Source organism: Saccopteryx leptura, chromosome 12, assembly GCF_036850995.1.
Source record: "Saccopteryx leptura isolate mSacLep1 chromosome 12, mSacLep1_pri_phased_curated, whole genome shotgun sequence".
Taxonomy (NCBI): Eukaryota; Metazoa; Chordata; class Mammalia; order Chiroptera; family Emballonuridae; genus Saccopteryx; species Saccopteryx leptura.
The window spans coordinates 11,129,015-11,135,405 of record NC_089514.1 but is presented as its reverse complement, the minus strand read 5'-3'; positions in this window follow the sequence as shown (position 1 = coordinate 11,135,405).

The window sequence follows — 6,391 nt, the reverse complement described above, 5'->3', positions numbered from 1 at the left end:
TCTGAGTTACAAGAGGAAAAAGCAGGTTACAAAACTGCGGACACAGGATTGTCCCAGTTTTATTTTTTTAGATAAATGGGAAAATGTGACTCTGTGAATTGATAAACTCCTGGGGCATATAAATATTATAAAACTTCCTGGGGTTGAGGGATAAGGAACACTTACTGTCTTCTTCGATCTAAAAAAAATATTTTTTCCAAATGTGTGTGTGTGTGTGTCTGTGTGTGTGTGTAGTGTGTATCCCATTTAAAAACAGATAAATGGTGTTACGAGTTGGGCAGAGGAAGCCTTGTGGTTGGAAAAGTTGGGACACTGCTCTCTTTTAGAAGGAGAGGGCGGGGAACCATTTTTCAGGGAGGCGAGGGGGAGGGGAGGGCGGGGAGGAGGCAGTGTGCCTGCGGACACACCAGCAGTGCCTCAGAGCGCAGAGCTCTGAAGAGGGGCAGACTGGGGTCCTCCCGATATGGAGGGGGCTCTGGTTCCTGCCTGATAGGTGCTTGCCATGGCTCCTGCTGGGCGTGTCCACGGTCTCTCATTCAAGCTTCTCCGTAAGCCTCTGAGGTTCATTTAGACCCATTTATAACAGATGGAAAAACTGAGGCTCAGAAGGTGTGACCGAACTGTGTTTCTCAAAGTCTACATAATTAAAGTCCTGACCCCCAATCCCTCAGAATGCGACCTCCTTTCGGGGTAGGTAATAAGACATTAGAATGATGGCTGTCCTTGTAAGAAGTGGGGACTGGGACACAGATGCACAGAGGGGAGGCCACGTGAAGACCCGGGGAGGACACAGCCATCGATAGGCCCAGGAGGGAGGCCTCAGAAGGCAGTGACCCTGCAGACATTTGTTCCTGGACTTCGGGCCTCCAGAACCGTGAGAAAATGCGTTTCTGCTGTTTAATATCAGCCCGTGGGGTTTTACGGCGGCCCTGGCCAGCGGATGCAGAAGGGTTAGGTGACTTGTCCAGAGTCACACAGCTGTGGTGCAGGAGCTAGGGGCCAGACTTGGGTCTGTCTGGCCCGAGTCCCTGAGCTCTGGAGCCCCACAGTGTAAGGGCAGGCAGCGAGGCTGCCCTCTCCCAGGCCCGACTGAGGGTGCGTCTGGTGCCGGGTCTCAGCGAGGCTGCCCTCTCCCAGGCCCGACTGAGGGTGCGTCTGGTGCCGGGTCTCAGTGAGGATGCCCTCTCCCAGGCCCGACTGAGGGTGCGTCTGGTGCCGGGTCCCAGCGAGGCTGCCCTCTCCCAGGCCCGACTGAGGGTGCGTCTGGTGCCGGGTCCCAGCGAGGCTGCCCTCTCCCATGCCCGACTGAGGGTGCGTCTGGTGCCGGGTCTCAGTGCTGACCGGCACCTTGCACCAGGCTCTCGGGGCACCCCCAGCGCTTGCACCAGGCTCTCGGGGCACCCCCAGCGCTCCTCCTTCCCGGCTGCTTCTGCGGACGGACGCAGACCTGAGAAGGCCAGGAGGCTGCGAGGGGCCCTGGGGACACCTGTGAGCCCGAGTCCCTGAGAGGCCGGGGCTGTTCTGAGCTCTGCCGTGGCTGGCCCTGACTCTGAACCGGCAGCTGGAAAACTCTGAGGGGTCAGAATTCGGGGGCTTTTATGAGAAAGTGATGCGGTAGTCACGGCAACCAGAGAATGCATCTCACACCTTCTGTTGGTCTTGCCAGAGTTGAAAAGCAGAGGGGCAGCCCGTCCTCGGATACTGAACGAGGCTCCTGGGGCTTCCTTTGGGTGTGGATACAGGGAGCTGGGAGCTGGAGGACCACTCCCAGCCGAGCCCGCCATCACCAGGGAAGAGCCTGAGCCCCGAGTGGGGACAGGGACTGCCTGCCACGGACGGAGACCAGAGCCAAGCAGGGAAGCGGGGAGTCGGTCACAGTCCCCCATCCCGCCCAGAGTGGGCTGGCCCAGGACAGCCTCTTCTTCCTGCGGACCTGCAGGTCCTGGGGGCCCACGCTCGTCTCCAGGGACTGCCGCAGGGACTGCCGCAGGGGCTGGCGGGGGGGCTGGCGTACCTGAGAGGTTGACAAGGGTGGTGATGGTGTGGCAGTACTGCTCCAACAGTGCCCACGGGCGCGGGTCTCTGGGCGCCTGGCGTGGCCCAGCTGCCTGGGAAACAGAGGGACGAGGGTCAGAGTTCCGGCCATAGGTAGCCATTGACAGCACAGGCCTGTCCTCTGCCCTGTTACGTCATTCATCCCTTACCTCTCTTAACCTCTGTTGTACCAACGGGGAAACAGAGGCAGGAAATGCCCAAAGCCAAAGAGCAGAATGGTAGCCCGGCTAGGCCTGGAATGCTGTCCTCAGCAGCGATCCGGTGCAACTTGACCTCTGAGCTAGGCTCTGCTCCGTCCACCCCTCAGTCCCTAGAGGCCTCTGCTCCGTCCACCCCTCAGTCCCTAGAGGCCTCTGCTCCGTCCACCCCTCAGTCCCTAGAGGCCTCCGCCCCGTCCACCCCTCAGTCCCTAGAGGCCTCTGCTCCGTCCGCCCCTCAGCCCCTAGAGGCCTCCGCCCCGTCCACCCCTCAGTCCCTAGAGGCCTCTGCTCCGTCCGCCCCTCAGCCCCTAGAGGCCTCTGCCCCGTCCACCCCTCAGCCCCTAGAGGCCTCTGCCCCGTCCACCCCTCAGTCCCTAGAGGCCTCTGCTCCGTCCGCCCCTCAGTCCCTAGAGGCCTCCGCCCCGTCCACCCCTCAGTCCCTAGAGGCCTCCGCTCCGTCCGCCCCTCAGCCCCTAGAGGCCTCTGCCCCGTCCACCCCTCAGCCCCTAGAGGCCTCTGCTCCGTCCACCCCTCAGTCCCTAGAGGCCTCTGCTCCGTCCACCCCTCAGTCCCTAGAGGCCTCTGCCCCGTCCACCCCTCAGCCCCTAGAGGCCTCTGCTCCGTCCGCCCCTCAGCCCCTAGAGGCCTCTGCTCCGTCCACCCCTCGGCCCCTAGAGGCCTCTGCTCCGTCCACCCCTCAGCCCCTAGAGGCCTCTGCCCCGTCCACCCCTCAGCCCCTAGAGGCCTCTGCTCCGTCCACCCCTCGGCCCCTAGAGGCCTCTGCTCCGTCCACCCCTCGGCCCCTAGAGGCCTCTGCTCCGTCCACCCCTCAGCCCCTAGAGGCCTCTGCCCCGTCCACCCCCTCAGCCCCTAGAGGCCTCTGCTCCGTCCACCCCTCAGCCCCTAGAGGCCTCTGCTCCGTCCACCCCTCAGCCCCTAGAGGCCTCTGCTCCGTCCACCCCTCGGCCCCTAGAGGCCTCTGCTCCGTCCACCCCTCAGCCCCTAGAGGCCTCTGCCCCGTCCACCCCTCAGCCCCTAGAGGCCTCTGCTCCGTCCACCCCTCAGTCCCTAGAGGCCTCTGCCCCGTCCACCCCTCGGCCCCTAGAGGCCCCTAGAGGCCTCTGCCCCGTCCACCCCTCGGCCCCTAGAGGCCCCTAGAGGCCTCTGCTCCGTCCACCCCTCAGCCCCTAGAGGCCTCTGCTCCGTCCACCCCTCAGTCCCTAGAGGCCTCTGCCCCGTCCACCCCTCAGCCCCTAGAGGCCTCTGCCCCGTCCACCCCTCGGCCCCTAGAGGCCTCTGCTCCGTCCACCCCTCAGCCCCTAGAGGCCTCTGCTCCGTCCACCCCTCGGCCCCTAGAGGCCTCTGCTCCGTCCACCCCTCAGTCCCTAGAGATGTCCTCGTCAGGACGGGATGCTCCGCCGTGGAGGGGCCCGTGTCCTTTTATTGAGGCGGAGGTCCACCAGCCATTCGTTCACCCAATAAGTATTTATAGATCGCCTACTGTGTGTCAGGCCCTGGCTGGGGGACCCAGCGGGCGCACTGGGCAGTCTCGGGCTAGGTAAGAACCCCACAGACTCAGATGGGAGCAGGAGAGAGGGGTTAGTTTCACAGGATCAAACAGGTAAACAGGCAGCGACAAAAGGCTCAGGTTAATACAGGGGAGAGACACCTATCCTGCACGTGGAAGACAAGGGGAGCTTCCTGGAAGAGGTGGCACTTTGGGGATGACCAGAGGATGAGCAGGGAAAAGGGAAGGCGTGCCAGTGAGAGAACTCTCCAGAGAACGGACACGGTTGTTGCGACAGTGGCGACCCCATCCAAAAGATAAGAAACCACCCGGGCGGGACCCCAGCTCCTGAGAAGATCGTGGGAGTGGGTGCTGGGCAGGAGGGTAAGAAGATGTGGGTATCTCTGGGCGTCAGGGACCCTCTTCTGGTAGGAAGGATGGATGGCTGACCCACTTGTCACAGCGTCTACAATTTGCTACGGAGGAGCGGGGTGGCGTCATGGAGGTGGTCATGCTGATGTACGCTTTGAAGGTTGAATAGGAGTTTGCCCAAATGATAAGGGCGGTGCCAGGAGGGGCACCCCAGGGGGGAGAGCACAGCATGTGCCAAGGCTGAGAGGCTGAACAATCCGTGGTGTGAGGCTGACCGAGAGCAATGCGCTCTCAGACACTAACCCTTGTCCCTCATGTCTCCCATGACCACCACGTTTCCTACTCTGTGGCCAGTGCGTATGCATGTGTGTGCGCGCGTGTGTGTACGTGTGTGTGTGTGTGTGCGTGTGTGTGTGTGTGTACGTGTGTGTGTACGTGTGTGTGCGTGTGTGTACGCGAGATGACTACTTTTATGCCCTTCAAATCTTGATATTTCTGATCCTAGGGTTCCAGAAGTCACTGCCCCACCAGTGGGTAGCCCTTCCCTGTCCCCCTGCCTGTCAGATGTTCCCTCCCTGATGGCTGGCCCAATGTCTGTCCCAGGATGTCCTCGGGGCCAGGACCCACAGCCCTCAAATAGCACATTCCCTTCATGGGGCTCATTCTATTTCCTGTGCGGGGTTGAAGGCTGCATGCTCAGCCTCCCCAGCTGGCCTGGGGCTCCTAGCGAATGATCCCACCTGGTCAGATGGGAAAATGTTATCCCCTGTCCCCCCAACCCTGCACCAAGAGCCTAGGGCTGCAGGACAGCAGTTACAGGTGCTCACCATGCCCGAGACATGCCAGCGCTCACCCACCACACAAGGTGCAGGACAGCGGGTGTGCAGGACAGCAGGTGTGCAGCATGTCTGTGTGTGTGGGTGGTGTGTACCGTGTCTGTGCAGTGTGTCCGTGTATGTGGGTGGTGTGTACCATGTCTGTGCAGCGTGTCCGTGTGTGTGGGTAGGGGGTGTGTACCGTGTCTGTGCAGCAGTGGATGGGTGGTGTGTACCGTGTCTGTGCAGTGTGTGTGTGGGTAGGGGGTGTGTACCATGTCTGTGCAGCAGTGGGTGGGTGGTGTGTACCATGTTCGTGCAGTGGTGGGTGGGTGGTGTGTACCATGTTCGTGCAGTGGTGGGTGGGTGGTGTGTACCATGTTCACGCAGCAGTGGGTGGGTGGTGTGTACCGTGTCGGTGCAGTGTGTGTGTGGGTTGGGTGTGTACCATGTTCGCACAGCAGTGGGGGAGGGTGTGTACCGTGTCGGTGCAGTGTGTGTGTGGGTGAGGGTGTGTACCGTGTCTGTGCAGCAGTGGGTGAGGGTGTGTACAGTGTCGGTGCAGTGTGTGTGTGGGTAGTGTGTGTACCATGTTCGCACAGCAGTGGGGGGGTGTGTGTACCGTGTCGGTGCAGTGTGTGTGTGGGTTGGGTGTGTACCATGTTCGCACAGCAGTGGGGGGGTGTGTGTACCGTGTCGGTGCAGCAGTGTGTGTGTGGGTTGGGAGTGTACCATGTTCACACAGCAGTGGGTGAGGGTGTGTACAGTGTCAATGCAGTGTGTGTGTGGGTGAGGGTGTGTACCGTGTCGGTGCAGAGTGTGTGTGGGTGAGGGTGTGTACTGTGTCGGCGCAGAGTGTGTGTGGGTGAGGGTGTGTACCGTGTCTGTGCAGAGTGTGTGTGGGTGAGGGTGTGTACCGTGTCTGTGCAGAGTGTGTGTGGGTGAGGGTGTGTACCGTGTCTGTGCAGTGTGTGTGTGGGTGAGGGTGTGTACCGTGTCGGTGCAGAGTGTGTGTGGGTGAGGGTGTGTACCGTGTCGGCGCAGAGTGTGTGTGGGTAGGGTGTGTACCGTGTCTGTGCAGAGTGTGTGTGGGTAGGGTGTGTACCGTGTCGGTGCAGTGTGTGTGTGGGTAGGGTGTGTACCGTGTCTGTGCAGAGTGTGTGTGGGTAGGGTGTGTACCGTGTCGGTGCAGTGTGTGTGTGGGTAGGGTGTGTACCGTGTCGGTGCAGTGTGTGTGTGGGTAGGGTGTGTACCGTGTCTGTGCAGTGTGTGTGTGGGTGAGGGTGTGTACCGTGTCGGTGCAGAGTGTGTGTGGGTAGGGTGTGTACCGTGTCGGCGCAGAGTGTGTGTGGGTGAGGGTGTGTACCGTGTCTGTGCAGAGTGTGTGTGGGTAGGGTGTGTACCGTGTCGGTGCAGTGTGTGTGTGGGTAGTGTGTACCGTG